The 17,530-nt window shown below is 42.9% G+C and overlaps 1 long non-coding RNA gene across 2 annotated transcripts in view; it reads right to left on the bottom strand.

Annotated features, from left to right (window-relative positions):
• The window catches only part of LOC107196185, a 35,230-nt gene extending 32,638 nt beyond the window's left edge, over positions 1–2,592 (bottom strand). For both annotated transcript variants that reach the window (XR_001517545.2, XR_001517544.2), the window contains exons 1-2: positions 2,455–2,592; positions 2,101–2,355 (exon numbers count right to left, since the gene is read on the bottom strand). This is a non-coding gene — a long non-coding RNA (uncharacterized LOC107196185). The remainder of the gene's footprint in view (positions 1–2,100; positions 2,356–2,454) is intronic.
• Between the last annotated feature and the right edge of the window lie 14,938 nt (positions 2,593–17,530).

The following is a 17,530-nucleotide window of genomic DNA, read 5'->3' as shown; positions in this document are numbered from 1 at the left end:
TTCCCAGAAGCCTCCTCCAACCTCAGAAGACTTCTAATTACATGCCAGAACATCGTCACGCAGTGCCTCGAGCTGCAAGAGAGGTTAGGAAAGTGAGCCCTTAGCCTTCCAACCACTGCCAAGAAAATGAAAAAGGAGACAGGAGATGAAACTAAGTACTAGACTGGCTAAACAAGAGTGTGTGCCAGGGCCTTCCAGAGAGGTTACGTAACTTGTGCTATGTCACACAGCCATTCGAATTCACACTTACTTACAAAGTGCATGCGTTCACTAAATCACTCACCCTAGTCAATCCCTCCCAGCAGCCCATGGTAGTGCCTCATGGGGAAACTGATAGACAAAACGAGCCGTAACAGCCATCCCTGCTGGAGCCACCAAGTCGCAGTTATGGGCTTCTCCAGGAAGGGGCCACAAGAGTAGGTGGAGGAACTAACAGGTTTAGATGCGAAAAGCGAGACAGGCGTGCTCACCTCTCCAAGATGCCTACTCCTCCTGAGTTCTCCCTGGTCAATAATTGGCTTTCCAAGCCAAGACGAAGGTTGTCAGAACTAAGCAGACGGGGAAGCTTAGGTAGAAAAATAGCTAACAGTTATTGGGCATTTACCATCAGGCACTGTTGTGAGCTTTACATTTTGTCTCATTTAATGCTCGTAACAATCCTAGGAGGCAGAAACTGTCATTATTCCATTTCTTAGAGAAAAAGAGACAGACCGCTTAGAGTCAGACTGCTAGTGTGTGGTGAAGCCGACTCTCCCACCCAATATCTTGGCCACTCATCTCAATGCCGCCCACATGGGTCAGTGCCAAGGGTTCTGAGAAGCTGTACCTCTCATGGAGAATAATTTCTCCAACTTTTCAGCAGGTCCTAAACCTCCTTCAACAGCAGACAGATGCTGTCATGGCCCAATGATAGGATTTATGTTGCCTCTTAATTTCATAGTTTTATTTAATTCTCAAAGCAACCTTGGGAATAGGTTTGACAGGAGTTATGATCTAAGTAAAACTAAAAACATTTTACAGGATCACACAGGTGAATAAGCACTGAGGTAGGATTGAAACTCAGGTCTAGGGCAATTCTACTCTAATAGAACAGCCAATGAGTTTAAAGCTTTAAATGCAAATGCCCACGTGGGGAGACAGTGCAGACTCGTGTAAATTGGAGTGGAAGGGATCCATTTCAGAATGGAAGTCGAGAAAAGACTGGACACTGAGTCTAAGAAAGAGGAGGGAAATGATGTGGCAGAGGGAGGGAGTGCTGGAGGTCCCAAAGACAGACTTTGCCAGCTTCTTACTTTGGCTAGACAAGGTATCGACAGATGTCTGGATCAGGGATGGCACATGTGTCACGCTCTCACAAGGGGTTGCATACACAACGCAGGCGTAATTAATCAATAGGGCTGGGATCTCCACATTGTCATCAACACAGGACTCCAGGCGACCACTACTGTTCAACGTTGTCGCGGAAATGACGCTTACTTGCCATCCCTACTCTACAGAGTCGGAAACGAAAACTTGCAGGTTCTTGTCAAGCAAAGAAGCTTTCAGAAAAATTACGGCATATCCTGAGAGTACGTGGGCATTTTACTAAATTATCTAGGCCTCAGTTTCCTCGTCTGTAAGATGGAGATAATAATACTTCAGTGGCGTTGAAGAATTTAAAACCATAATGCCTACACAGCATTTGACTGGGTGCCCATTTGCTATTATTATTAACAGTTTTAGTTACTGCCTTGCAACAAAATCTGTAAGTACAGAATCTATTCTCTGATTTGGTTCTCAATATATAACCAGTTCGTTCATTCATTCATTCATTCGTTATTGAGTGCCTACTATGTCACAGGCACCTCGTTGGATAGGGGAAATAAAACGACTGGTTGGGGTTCAATGGCTTTCTCATAGTCAGCCTCTTTGGGGGTGCAACTGTGCAATAGAGTACTAATTAGGGTTTTTCCTTGACCTCTGTTGTCGGTAACTAGGACCCATGGATGAAGACAAAGAAGTACAGAGTATGCCCCGTTCCAAAGATTGCCACTAACCATTGGTTGGGGACTTTTGGCTCCTGCCAGGAAATGCATAGAAGTAGACAAAACTGGCCCTTACCTCATACCACTATGCTCCAGGCCTCGCCTCTTCACTCAAGTCTAGAGCTGTTGGCCTTGTTAGGGAGGAGACGGATACTTCCTTCCTGCTTAAGCCCAACGAGGTGGTGCTCCAGGAAAGCCACGAGTAGGGATCAGAGGTGTCTGCACAAAGGACTGGCTGCCTTCTTTCTGCCTTACCAGCAGCTTGCAGAGCCTGCAAACCCTCGGCGCTCCCGTCGGAGTGGTGAGTTCTCGGGAGAGCATGACATGTTCCCTGGAGACACACACAATCAAAGATCCGATTAACTGCTTGTTGTTTCTACACTCCCGAAGGACGAGGACCTGGGGAGAAAAGCATGAAAGGAACACCTACCCCAGCTTCCTCAGAGGGTGACCCTGAGGACGTGGGAGAGGAACCAATAACCCTCGAAGTGTCACGTCAGGGAAAGGGAAGTTAGAGGAAACGACAGGAACAGAGAGACTCCGCGGGTGACCAGGAAGAAGACACTGCCCTCAGCAGGGGGCGGGGCCTCGCCCACACACCACGCCCTCCAGCAAGGCAGCCTCAGGAGGGCGGGGCCAAAAAGAGAAAGGGAACGGGCCTTTATGCTGCAGGGCTGAACAATTTTCTCCCCCCCACTTTCAAGAGTCTGAGAAAATAGAAGATCATACCCCAAACTGCTATCCTAATCCCTTATGCTAACAATTCAGTCTGAGTTGCGCGGTGGTGAGGAGGGTGTCAAGGGGAGACGAGATTTAAATAGCGTTTAAGTCTGAACTTTTAAACTAGTCTGGACTTTTAGTAACTAAATATGTTTAGAAAGTTAGAGAACCTGCCCAAGATTCCCCTAAAACATTTCAAAGGACATTCTAAAAAGTATAACGGACGGCAGTGCGTGTAGAGAAGTAGATGTTTTGGGTTTCCATGGTTACCTCCCACTGAAAGGATACTTCTGGTAACTGGTACACAGGAGTGAGTTGCTGCAAAACCGGATGTCACCTGTAGGTGGAGCTGTACACCTTTCCCCAAACCATATCATTTTGTGGTGGGAGCAAACAGAGCAGTTGATGTCAAATCTGTTTTCTGGTTTACCCTTTTCAACCTTTTAAATTTTGCATCATGACAATATATTACTTGTTCGATAACTTTTTTAAATAAAAAGATAAAAATCAATGTCCACATCAAAGATAAAAAGAAAATCTGTTTGCTTCTTAGGGTTACCTGTGAGTTCATAAAAATATGGATTCCTGGGCACCAGAATCTCAGAGATTTTGATTCAGGAGGTCGGCAGTGGTCGCTGGTATGGAGATAGGGTGGGCCACAGGCTGGGTTTGAGGTCACTGCCCTTTGAGGGCTCCTAGTCCACAGAAGACATGTCACCAACTCTGCCTGGTGAGTTTGCTTATTATTCTCCCGGAGAAGCAGGATTTGTTACTTATGTCTCTTCACGACACCAAACAGCATCCTCAAAAACTTCATGCGCTCAGTTTTAGGTTCCTAGAAATTGAGGCCGTCTCCTCTCTTTCGAGAAAACCATAATATGAGTGTTTTGGATTATAAAGAAAGAAAATGTGAGACCCCAGAGACGGGAACAGCCGAGGAGCTTTGATCTCCTTTTGGTTCTTGTTAAATAAAATTTCAGAAACTGTACTGTTCCTGTCTCTGACCAGAAGATGGCGAAGACAGTAGAGAAAACATTTCGATGTTTCTGCTCGGTTCGGGCTTCCTGAGCAAAGCAATCTGGGACGTGGACTGAAGAACCAGCCTGGGAAGTTACAACGTGAATGAACAGCCAGAGACCTCAGAAAGGATGGAGAGATGATCTCTCTGCGTGTTTACATCTCAAAAGAGAGAAAAAACCTTGGTTACAAACTCTAGTTTGTCGTATCTACTTCCTGGAGATATGTATTTATATTCCAAAGGGTAAAAACCCAGGAACTTTTCCCTAGAGGAATACATATACACTTAGGAGATTAAGTTTATCTTCCTCTTGCTGGGGATGGATGGGCAATATGTATATAAGCCCTAGCTTCACATTTTCAGGGTTCCTCCATGTGGTTTGAGCAACTCTCCTTCTATACCTGCCGGTGTGGCTCTCATCCCATCACTGGGAGGGGGAACAAGGGGCGCCTGAGAAATGCATGCAGGGATTGTCCTAAGTAAGTAATAATGGTAGTCGAGATCCAGAAACCTCATGTTCACATGCAGGATAATATAAATAAATATTGACATTAAAAGCTTATCAGCCGGGAGTCTGAAGAGTGTTATATTTTACTCACTGATGGGGCAAATAGCAGATGGGTTGTCTAGACTTACAGCTGAGCCTCTTTGTACACAGTGATGGTGCATCTGTCGCAGGGGTGACGTGGCAGAGTGGGGACACATCCTGACTCCTTTTTCTGTTCCAATCAGCTCAGAAATAAAGAGAAGACAGTGATATCTAATCACTGTCTTTTTTTTTTTTTGCCTTTTTGGGCATTTTGTGTTTTGGGGGGAACATCTGTACCATATACGGGTGTGCTGATAACTATTTAACAGCCAGCTCTCTGGGAGTGGGGTCAGGGTGGGGGATGGAAGCCCAGATTTGTAGTGTTTGCCAATATCTGTGGTGTAAATACTCCCACCATGGTTGACTGCAGGCTGCCAACGTATGTCAACCAGCTTGCGAAATTCCTAAAAATTTAACAATAGGCTCTGTCAAGCTGGTATGAGCCAACTGTTCCACACCACTGGCATATGGCTAAAACAAACAAAACAAAACAAAACAAAACAAAATGGAGCACATACATCAAAAGAGCAAGCAATAAAGGGGAATTTCAAATAATCTATGTCGATCATCTGCTTTTCAAGAGTTGGGGCTTAGTTGTCACCCAATCCCTTCCCCCTCTCCCACCATTGAGAGTGGGCTACACTCAGTGACTCTTTCCAAAGAATAGCATAGGAAAGGAAAAAAAAATAGCAACTTTATAGTGGAGAAACCTGGCAAACACAGCCCTAACCAGGTGATGAAATTTACCATTGCCATGTCATGCGATAGGATGCGTGCAAATGTCATGCACCCTCTAATTCCATGTCATAAGACGGATAATTCACATCTGTATGTTTGTGTGAAAAACATCCATAACCTCAGGATAATCATGAGAAAAACATCAGGCAAACCCAGACTATGGGGCATTCTCTAGGGTATATCGGACCAGACTTCCTCAAGACTCTCAAGGTCATGACCACTAAGGAGTAGTTCTCAGAGATTTCAGGCTGTACATAGAGACTTGTTTTTGAAGGCTTTTTATAACACCTTCATTTTTTTTTTTGAAGTAAATTCCTTAAATCAAAAGAGCCCTTGCTTCTTCTTGCATTCTTTCAGATGTTTTCGGAATGTATTCCTTCTTTATCCAAATAGAAATTTTGACATTTGGGTTAAACCGTATATTTATAAATCTCATGTTACCATCAGAGCTATAACATGAACCTGATTCGATATCATTTCAAATAGGTCATCTCAACTCTCTGTGAAGTAAGTAAATGTGAGAGAAAGTAAGAGCAAAATTTCTTGGACATTTAGCTTCTTAAGGTTCTCAGAGAAACTAACAAGAAATACAACACACACACACTCATCTCTACTCCATGACAGGCAAATACTGTTTCATATGGGACTTAGGACTTGGACGATCTGACCTCTTGCTTGACAGAGAGGAAAAATGAGGCTCAGTGACCTCCTGCTCAAGGTGACTCAGTGACGAGGGTAAGCCCCTGAGCGTCTTGCTTCCCACCCCAGGGTCCCCGACATTACTTGCAGCTGTTTGGAGTGCTGCAGGAAGGTGGAAGAACCACAATAAAGTGCCAACTGAACGATGCTGAAAGGAAGAACGGAGAGCTATGGCCCTTTAACAAGCATCTTTTTGTTTTCGCAATAATCACATCTGGAAAACCATCATTTATCAATGTCCTAACTTTTCTATAGCTTCCTAGCCTTTCTTGAGCAAAAAAATTTTAACTTAAAAACATATTTTAAAACTTTGCCTTTAGCTTTAATTATCTATCCATGTACCTCCATTGTGAGAATTGTGAAAGCTCCTTTTATTTCTTCCCTAAATCAGAATTAGCTGGTGAACTACGGGTTGGCCTGCACACTGAGATGTCCAGCAAACAACTTCAGGCGAAAAATGATTCCGATTAGCTATCAAATGAACCCGAACTGTGTCTCCCTCCGTGGGAAACATCCTTTGAAATGGAGGAAGCAATAGAGAAGGGGGTGGATCTGAGCATGTGAATAAAAACTATAATACATTCCCAGAAAGAAAACAATGGCTGGGCCACGATCTAGTGGAAAAATGGCGGCTCAGAGTGAGGAGAGTAGGCACTGCAGATGGAGGGCGCTCTCTCGTGTTTGTCGCTCTCTCCCTGTTTTCTGCCAAAGCAAAGCTGGCAGAAAAAAGCAAAGCAAAGCTCTCTCGTGTTTGTCGCTCTCTCCCTTGTTTTCTGCCAATGCAAATCAGAAAAACAGTAGCTGGAGACCACAGAGCAGTGAGAAATGACGCTCACATGTAGTTGGGATGGGAAGCAAATACCAGGTGAGAGCAAACCTCTTTATTCCGTCTATTATTGGGGAGGAAATGATTAGATTGCAGAGGTTCAGGCAGGTCTTTTGAAGGCTCTTATAGGTTAAAGTGTGTCATCCAAAATTTGTATGTTGGGGTTCTGACCTCCAGAACATCAGAATGTGAACTCGCTTGGAAATAGGGTTATTGCAGATGCAATTAGTTAAAACGAGGGATACTGGAGTAGAGGTGGCCTCTAATCCAATATCGCCGGTGTCCTTCTAGGGCACAGGCTCACAGAGGGAGGATGTCATGTGATGATGAAGACAGAGATTGGGGTGACGCTTCTACAAGCCAAGAATGACAAGGATTGCTAGCAACCACCAGTAGCTAGGGGAGAGGCATAAAAGAAAATTTTCCTCAAAGGACTCAGAGAAAATCAACTATGCTGATCCCTTGACATTGGACTTCTAGCCTCCAGAGCAATACATTTATTTTATTTAATCCACTCAATTGGTGGGATTTTGTAAAGACAACCCCAGGAAACTGATATGAAGGCCAGGGTTGCCTGGTGAGCCGGCAAATGTGGGAGACTGAGAACAACATCTAACGCCAAGTACTCACCGTCGTGAGGCACGGTCCCCTCTCCTGCTTAAACTCACTGGGAGGCAAATGGTGACTGGACTTCAGCTTCCCCTCCTGGTGCAAACTACCCACGGAAGATGATATAACAATCTTGATAACAAACAGAGTCACCAACTGTTAGAGCTGATGAAAGACATCAGTAATGTCAGCAGAGACAATTCAAGTTTTAGTATTTCTCTATACCAGTGGTAAAAAACTGGAAAATACAATGAAAGACAACACCATAGTAATAAATCTATACCACATTCAGGAATTCACTTAACAAAGAATGCACAATATCTTTATAGGGTACAATTTAAAGCTTCATGAAAGAACATCGACAAAAACCTGACTACATAACTGCATGTACTATTATGCTCAGAGAAGGGATGACTTACGATTACAATAGATTCGAATCTTCTAAAATTAATTTATAAATTAAATGAATTCAAAAAAAATTCAGTATTAAGTTTTTGATAAAATAGCAAGACTAATTCTCGAATTTGTGGCTAATGCGAAAAACCCACGAAAAGCTGTGCCAATATTTAAAAAGAAGAGCAAATAAGAGAGAGTTCCTTAGCCGATATGAAGACAGACTGCCAAGCCATAGCAACAAAAACAGGACTGCTGCAGGAATAACCAATATAGCAATGGAATGAAGTGGAAAGTTTAGAAGCAGATCCACAGGTATCTAGGAACCTGATATATGACAGAGATGACAAGACAAGTCAATTGAGAAAGGACAGATTCTTAAGAAGCTGACATTGGGAAATGAATCTATATTATAGAGAAAAGTAAAGTGGGATGTCTTTACAAAAGGAGAAACTTTTAGATAATTCGAGACTTAAATACAAAATATAAATCTATACGGTAATAAAAAGATAGAATTTTTGAATGGGATCAGGATCTACAACATACAAAGTACTCCTGCAAATCAGTAAGAAAAAAGCACGAATACTAACTAACACAATAGTCAAAAATTTGAGCACGGGTGTCAGAATAGAAAACTCGGGTGCTCACAAGTATAGAATAAGAGTTCAACGTCATCATAATCATACAAGTGCTCAATTTAAACAGCAGTGAGACAACACATTGTACCTATCAGGTGGACAAAATTCAGACCATTGAAGAATATGAAGTCCGACAAGGATAGTACGGATGTGGGAAACAGGAAGCTTCACATTTCGGCTGGTGGAAGTGGTAGGTGGATCGACATGCTGAGGAGAGATCTGGCAGGTAATATCGCAGAGCTCAGGAAGATATTTTCTAATTTATAACTTAAGTAGATTTTAATAAAAAAATATGAGCTTCTAAATAGAATTTTTTTTGCACAAAAAGTTGTTGGAGAATAATCAACGCCTGTATATCAACAGTCTTAAGCACCTCAGTGAATGGCAAGAATCGGGGTTCCTTCTTCTCTGGGCAATGTGGTTTGGAGGAAAGGACATGACCTTTAGAGCTGGACCCTCTGCTTTGAACTGTAGTGCCCTTTCTAGTGCATGTGGACAGCTCGCAGGTACTGTTAAAACCATTATCGCCGAGACCGAAACCAGCCATAGCAGATTATTCTTGCTAATTGTCAGCTCAGACTGAAAAGCCAGCCAGCCGCACAGGCCTACATAAAATAGTGCTTTAACAATTTACTTGCATAAATATGAATCGTATAATAACGCTTCCTGGGGGAGGCATCTCAATGCTGATTGAGAAGTTTCAAAGATTAGACCTATTAGAGCAAAAAAACTGATCATCTTTGTATCTCTAGTATCTAGCTCAGTTTCTAACATTTAGAGACTTCTTAATCATTTTCTTTCTTTTTTTCTTTTTTTATTGAAAGAAGGGACAAGTCACTTGTTTCCTAAATCATAGGATGCCTTTTTGTTTGGAGATAGTGACCTCAACTCCTCCCCCTTCTCCGGACGTCCTTTTATTCAAGAGACATAATTTGACACCCCGCCCCCGAGGACCATGTGCCAGGAAACGTACGAGTGCATTACATGCGTCACCTCATTAGACCCTCCCAGAGACCCACGCATAGGAGCTGTCACATCCCTATGCCCAGGTGAAGAACCACGGCCTGGAAGCTCAACCTTGCTCGTGGTCATAGAGTGAGAAATTATACCAAGTCTTCCAACTTCACAGATATCAAAAGGAACAGCTATAAGGTCAGGCCCTTCCTCTGGTATGCAACCTGCAAAGATAAATTAGACAAGTTCCCTTTTATCAAGAACGTACCATCTACTTGGTGATTTATAAACCGGGAAGCCTTAAATATTCCACGCACAAAATTTAACAAATGGTCTAAGAGATAACTAAGGGGGAAGTTTAATTTTCTCTGATTAGACATCGGCTTCTCAGAGATGGCAGTATGTAAGCTGGGCTTTGAATGGTGAACAGAATTTGAATTTTATGAGAGGGCATTTTATGAGATGAAGTCAGGATGACTGAAGGCTAAGCTACAGGAAAGGGCAGGCTGTTTCAGTCAGGAACAGTGAGGGCAGTTGGAAATGAAGGACTAAGAAAGGGCCGTGGGAAGCTGAGCTGCATTTTCAGAGGTGTGACAGTTACAAGTCAGGGATTGTATATCACCACCGAAGGCGATCATGTAGCGAGTGTCCTAAACGTAGACTCAGGAGCTTCGTGAACCCCCTAAAATTTTTGGCAAAAATATGTGAGCATGTACGTGTGTGTATGTGCGTGTGTTTGCATGAGAAAGAGCATGTGTGTGGCGGGGACAGTCATGTGACTGTCATTTTTCTGGAAAGAGGGATCACGGTTGGGGCTGACCACTGGTTCTCTCTGGGAGACGTAACCTACGAAAAGGTGAAGAACCAGTGTGCGCAGAATGAGGAAGCAAAGACCAGAACTTAGGAACTGCATCGGTAGAGTGGATTTGGTGAAGGAGGCTGGAGGGAAATTGTCGGAGAAGAATCAGGATCAGCTGCTATTACAGAAGACCAAGAGGGAGAAGGTAAAGCAAGGCCTGGGTGGTCAGCCATGCCCGATGAGCTGGAGAGATCGACGAACATGTGGGTTCTATCAAGCGTGATCATCTGTGCTCTCTTGGGTTATCCGGATATCATTTGCCGGCTCTCATGGATACTTTGCGTGATTAGGACTAGTCAAGCGAATGCAATCACAAGTGAGAACCAAGCCCTATTTAAAAATGGACCACAAGATGGCGCGATGGACCAATAAGTGTCTTCATCTGGTGGCCACAAGTAAAGTATGTTTACCTTCTTCGTTTTTCTTTATCCTTTGCTAATATACTGCAGCCTGATCCCCTGCATAATCTGCCTGTTAAAAATACTGGCATTTGGAAATAATATCCCTAGTTTTTACATTTCCTGCTTACTCTTTACATAATCCTCAGCAGACTTTGGAAAACCTTCATTCGAATCCCAGTTATAATACAGGAAGTTGGATCTAATCCTTAATTTAGTAAAAGCCCTCATAAGGCTGTGTGTAGTCACTGCTGGCATTTATTGGTGCTTGGGGAGCTGCAACGTGGGGAAAAACAGGAAGAAAATAAGAGTTAAAGGAGAGAAAGGGGCTCTAACTTTGATCAGTAAAGCAAAGAGCATAGGCTTCAGTCATGATTAGCCCGGCAAGCGAATGGAGTAGTCGAGTTAGCCACGAGGTGCCACACTGCCTTCAAGAATAAGAATCATTATCCTGGGGAGCATCTTTGTTGGCACTTTCATTTAAAAATCTGTTTTTGTTTTTGTTTTTTAATTATTATGATCATGTAGAAAGAAGAACCGGCAGCTTAAATTAGGCACTAACAAGAGGAGTTAAAATGGATCCTTTGGCCAAAAGAAATCATACTATAATTTTACATGTATGTGGCACTTAAGCCGTTTACGGAGTGCTTTTATACCTTCGTCGTCTTGTTTGATTCTCAAAACCACCCAGCGAGTGGGCAGGACAGCCAACCCCACATCACACGTCAGGATGCTGAGACTCAGAAGGTTTCGGAGCCTTGCGGAAGGACACGCAGCCACTGACTGGGAGAGCTGGCATGACAATCTAGGTCCTCAATTTCCTTATCTGTGAAAGGGGCTAATGACGCTCGCTGTTGCAGAGTCGTGTTAAATATAGCCACATAACAAAGGTCTAGACAGAGAGTCAGTATATGCTAGCTAGTTTCATTATTTAGAAAGAATAAGTTAAAATGCCTCTTTCCAGTAAAGTATGCGTGTAGGCTCTTTGGTTGAAATGATAAAAAAAAAACAAAAACGATTAATTTGTTAAGTCTGATAAATTACCACTGAAACCCACCGTCCTCCCTCTCCGACTGTGTAAAAACGGGAAATCATTGGAAGGACACAGAATACTGCAGAATCAGTGGGAAAGCAGATGAGCTTGGCTCCAGAAAGTACGGCATGCAGGAGCCCCCGGGACTGACCCCCTCACTCACATGTGTACGCTGTGGGGGAGGGGACATTGTCTCCTGTTTTCCCTCTTAGTTCTTCTGGCTGGTCTAATAATCAAATCAGCTGTCATGCACCTGAAACAAATATAATCTTGTATGTCAACTATCACTGAAAAAAACACATTAGAAAAATGGCATGATTAATAGGAGAAAGCAACCAAATTTATTGCGTACGTACATGTGGGGGTTCTGTAAGTATGTGGGACCCTCTGACATCTTGAGCTAGAAAGAAAAGGGAGGTTGTACTTTGAGACTTCAAAGAGGCGGAACCCAATTCACATGGAGATGGGAAAGCGAATGTTTGATAAACAAATCCTTGCTACATCTTTAACAAAAGGACACAGAGTGGACTTTGATCAAACAGGCCTTGCTAGATTCCTCCTTGTCCATCACACTAGTTCATATTCAGTTCAGTTATCTGTGATGATAACTCCCTTCCTGCAGCAGATTCTCTACCTAAATTCTTTTAGACAGTTAAGGGGAAGGTTTTTTCCCCAAGAGTTTGTTTCTTAATATTATCAATATCCCAAAGAGGCATATTTTGGGATAACTTTGCTTCAGTTCAACTCCGTTGCTAGGGGAGGCAAGGGTCCTTGGTTGACAGCCCCTTCCAGTTATCTGAAGGAGAAATTGGAGTGCTATCACAGAAAAAGAATAAATAAGTGCCTGGCAAGAAAAAAAACAAAAACAAAAAACAAAAAAAAATGACTTGGATGTCATTGTGAGGGATATCTCTAGAATTTTGACCTCACACATCACGTTACAGATGATAATGATAATGACCTACATTTACTAGACCCTGACGTGCCCATCACTGTTACGTTTACTAACTTTTTTCGTCCTGTGTTAACCCAATGAAACGAGCGGTATCATCTGTTCCATTTTATAGGCAAGGAAACCAGGAACCTTGACCAGCGTGGCAGACGTGAGTTTAAAACCCAGCATCACACCAGGAAACAACGGTCTTTGGAGGATTGTGGTAAAAATCAAAAGAGTTAATATTAGATGGAAACATGAAATCTCTTGTATTTAGCCATTTTAGGCTTAGGAGAATGTCGGTTTCGTGTGACTCCACCCAATACACGGAGAGCACTGGAAGAGTGCCTGGGACATTGTCAGCGCTCAACCTTATTTCTCATTCTTAGTAGATGATCCCGCCTGTCTACAGGCAAGTGAGCTTTAAAAACTAAAATTTGCATGGGCCCCTTAAAAGCCCCATATAAAGCCCGGGAAGGTACCCTGCGATCGGTGCCACTCTGAAGTTCCCCAGGCAGCGAGCTAGGCATGGTGTTAATTCTTTTTCCTTTATGACCTCCGTGTGTCTGCCTCGTTTGTTCCTCGTCTCTCTTCTGAGACTTTGGCTGATAGCACATTCCTTGGGACTGGGAGCGTGTTATGGAAACACAAAAGCACGTGGAAAAACCCTCGCCTCATCCTTTGGGGGCTCGATCCCCTCTCCCTCCTCCTGCCACCCCATACTACTTGCCCTCCAGCAGCTCTGCCTCTGCAACTACACTGAAGAAATCGACCCAGGGTTGGAACTGTCACTGGGAGCCGCTTAGCTCAACCTTTGAGCTGTTTATCAATATGGAGGAGGGGGCAGCCAATCAAACTACGGCAGAAAAGATGGGGAAATGGCCCATGCCTGGGGGGAGCAGCTGCCCTCCAGCCCTCGGTGGGACAATCGATGACCTCACAATGCACTGCAGGTCCCTGAACACAGCTCCACACACCACCTCTGAAACAGTAAAATAAATTCCACGGTGCAATTCCATACTTCTCCTTCGAACACAAGACTGGCTCCAATCTGTCCGAAGAGGCAAAGCCAGGCAAGAGCCAAGGGTTACTTATTGTCTGGAAAGATAAATGAGGACCAGTTTCCAGTGAAACTGATTTCCAAGAAGCATGTGCCTTTTTGATGCTGACCCACTTCCTGATTCAATCCTGGCTGCTGCGGTTTCGAGAATACCATCAGAGCACCTTTCCCGCTGTGCCGTCCATGCTGGAACTTACTTCGCCTTCAAAAGGTACAAATGGCTGCATTGCATAATGTAACCTGATGTTCTGACAATCCCACTTATACTCAGGCTAAATTTAAAGGTCACTATTGCGGGCAAATTGTGGCAAGAGAATGAAAGTGCCTTAAACACAAATTTCATAGGTGTTTCCTCATTTCGAATCTTACACTATGAAATAGAGGAAAAATTGCCTGTGAGTTTAACAAAATATATAAGCGTAGAATCCATTTCTTGGGAACAAAGTAGCCTCAGGATAAACTGTAAAATAAGTAGACACACACATGTGAAGTGATCAAAGTTTGTCTTAGATGCTCTCGGTAATATCGTTCATGCTTTCCCCTTAAATTCATTAAGTACCTACTATGTGCAAGGAACCGACTGGGCTAAGCCCTGTGGATCAAATGGTACAGAAGACAAACTTAGTCCCTGCCTTCACGAAACTCACAGTTTGTCGAGAAAAGACACAGAAACACATAATTACACGAAAGGGAGATGAGGGTTAGGAAACAGGAAGTCTATTTGGGTAAGCATGTAGCGGGGGGATCTGTAAAGTCTAAAAGTGTGGACAATACCTTTCCCCAATGAAGTAATGTTTTAGTCCAGAGCTAAAGGGTGAGTAAAAGAAAACATTTTAGGAGAAGAGAAAGTGTAATGCAAATAGAAAGAATAGCATATTTAGAAGCTAGGAGAGGAGAAAGAGAATGCCATAGCCGGCCCATAGACCAAATCCAGCTTGTTGCCTCTTTTTGTAAATAAAGTTTTATTGGAATGCAGATGCATTTATTTGTTTCCTTGCTATTGTGCTACAATGGTCGAGTTGAATAGTTGCAACAAAGAATGTATGACAACAAGCTCATAGTAGGCATTTAATAAACAGTAGCTGTTGTTACAATATTTCATTCTTCCCCAGATAAGAACATTGATGGGAAATGGCTTAAAGGAGAATAGAAAGTTTCTATCTTTCTAGGAGAAGGCTCATTGTTCTTTGGAGAGAACAACATGTAACTACTGCTAGTCTTGTTTTTTTTTTTTTTTTTTTTTCAGGTACGTAGTACAATGGTTAGACATTTATATAATTTACAAAAGTGATGCCCCCAATTACTCTAACACCCATCTGGCACCACACACAGCCATTACAATAATATTGACTATATAGTGCGGGTTTTAAACCGGTGCTAATTGATCAGTAGCCACTTTGCATCAGCAGCCACACTGCGGAAAGTGACCTAGTGAGCAACAGTGTCACGCAGAGATCCACAACTAAAAATCAACCAATCTGTAAATACCCTCACTTCTGAAAAATCTCTGAATTCTACTCTCTTTATATATATCAACAGCTCTCAGCCTGACCTAGAGATTAGACCTTACCAGTTGTCATTTGTCTCTCTAGAGATGATGGCCTCTCTTTTGGACATGGCTAAAGTGAGAAACCCAACTGAGCTGGGGTTTAAATCCAGGTGTCTGTTACTCCAGTCCCACGTCCTCTGGTCCACCCCGGTGTCTCTCGAGTTAACACCACATTGCTGGTGTTAACTGAGATAATGGACGGTAGTACCCAAACTTGCTATTAAATAACATCACATCGCATAAGGGGGAAGTCATTCTTTTTCCAGCTTCAATTTTCTTACATAGCAATGAAGAAAACAGGTTCTGGAACCAGACTGTTCTACTACTGTGTTCATTGTCTATTACTGTATCACAAATTCGTCCAAAATTTAAAGACTTAAGACATTGATAAAAATACATCTTACACAGAGCATGTGGGTCAGGAGTTTGAGAGTGGCTAAGTTAGGTAGTTCTGACTCGGGGTCTCTCAAGATGTTGGCTAGGGCTGTGGTCATCTGAAGGCTTGGCTGGGATTGGGGGGTCCTCTTCCAAGATCACTCACTCACATGGCTGGCAAGTTGGTGCTGGCCGTTGGCAGGAAGTGTCAGTTTCTTGACTCGTATACCTCTCCATAGGACTGTGTGAGTCCCCCTGTGACATGGAAGCTGGCTCTCTCAGAGCAAGTGATATAAGAGAGTAGGACAGAAGCCACAGTATCTTTTGTGACCCAACCTGAGTTTTAGTCAGTTTGGGCTGCTATAATAGAATCGCACAGATTGGGTGGCCTTTAAACAACAGAAATTTATTTCTTATCGTTCTGGAGGCTGGAAGTCCAAGGTCAGGGTGCCAGCATGGCTAGTGTCGGGTGAGGGCCCTTTTCCGAATTGCAGATGACCGTCTTCTCCTTGTATCCTCTCATCGTAGGAGGAGGGCGAGCTCTTCAGACTGTCTTCTCTAAGGGCACTAACCCATTCCTGAGGGCCTCACCTCCTTGTAGTCTCCCAAAGGCCCTACCTCCTAAAGCCATCACAGTGGGGAGTAAGATTTTAACATATGAATTTGGGGTCACAAATATTCAGTCCATAACGCCTTGAAAGTTATATGCTGTCACTTCCGCTATATTCTGTGGTTACACATACTAATGTTGATACAATATGTGAGCCAACTACACAAAGGCATAAATACTAAGAAGCCAGGACCATCGGAGACCGCTTTAGAGGACACCTCAGAGACCACCACTAGCCCTTATTAGCTGTGTAATGTTGGACATATTATTAAACTTCATTATGCCTCATTTTCCTTACCTGTCAAATATTAATAGAAGAGAATAATAATATTGCCTACTTCATATACAAGGTTATTTTTTGTGTGAATTAAATCAGTTAATATTAGTAAAGCCCATAGAACATTGCTTAACACATAGCACATACTAGGAAATGTTCCGTTAGCACCTTTAACCTCTCTAATTCAGTGTGACTCAGAGAGTCAGTCCACCACGAGATAAGGGGCTGATATGAGAAGGTAAATCAAAGCACTACTTCCTTTACGGAGGGAGTCGTGCTACCAAAAAACAAACAAACAAAGTCAGCCGTCAACTGAAATAAAAAATAATTTTAATTAAAAAAAGTCATGTAAACAAATATTATATGTAGTTGATTTACATTCTGGAACCAGTTGTTAACTGTAGACAGAAAAAACCATTTGCAGACCAAGGGTCAGCTCACAAACCATACTTTGAGTAAAGCTTTTTCTAACTCTTGATAATCCCTCTTCTCAACCACAGAGCACAAGCAACAGTGTTTTGTGGCATGGTTTTATTTTTTCTCCTTTTTAAAAAAAAAAAAAATTCTCAAAATGTAGAGAGACGTACAAAATGTGGGAGCAGGGAATTCTGTGGAACCGACGATGTCCTGTTAAAATGCAGGAGAAAGGAGGGAAGTCGTTAAGGGGAGCAGCTGATGGGTGGAGAGGTCGTGGGAAGTCATAGAAGGACAGTTATCATGTTTAATGGAAAATAGTTTTTTTCTCCATCTACCGATGTATTCCAGAATTTCTTTTGGATGAACTTACGTCTTCGTCTGGGTTCAATAAAAGCAGAGCCTGAGACGAAGACTTGCCTATAAGTTATTCATCTGGAAAGGAAGTGTGGAGAGCAGAAATTGAAGAGTAGATAAGGAAGCAAATACAAGAATGAACTGTTGAATTCGCCACTGCTGCAGAGGACTGGTGTTTTATCTCACCAGGATATTGAGAGCTTTTTGAAATTCTTGTCTCTCTGGGATGTAAAAGAGAAAGATATTGATCCATCGGTTTCTTTCACCTATTAACCAAAGATGGTCTCCTGATCTTAACTCTCCTATCCTGCTACATTGCATGTTGCATGTAAGCATTGCATAGGTTCCCACAGAGAGTCAAGGGGTGTGTCAGAAAAGCTCCAAGTGTGTGGTGCCGCTGGAGGCCAGGTGCTCTGTGGTTATTCCCTTGCAGAGCTAGTTAAAATCTGCTGCTTG

This window comes from Pteropus alecto, unplaced genomic scaffold (assembly GCF_000325575.1).
Source record: "Pteropus alecto unplaced genomic scaffold, ASM32557v1 scaffold5, whole genome shotgun sequence".
NCBI classification, from domain to species: Eukaryota; Metazoa; Chordata; class Mammalia; order Chiroptera; family Pteropodidae; genus Pteropus; species Pteropus alecto.
This window is presented reverse-complemented; position numbering and strand designations above follow the sequence as displayed.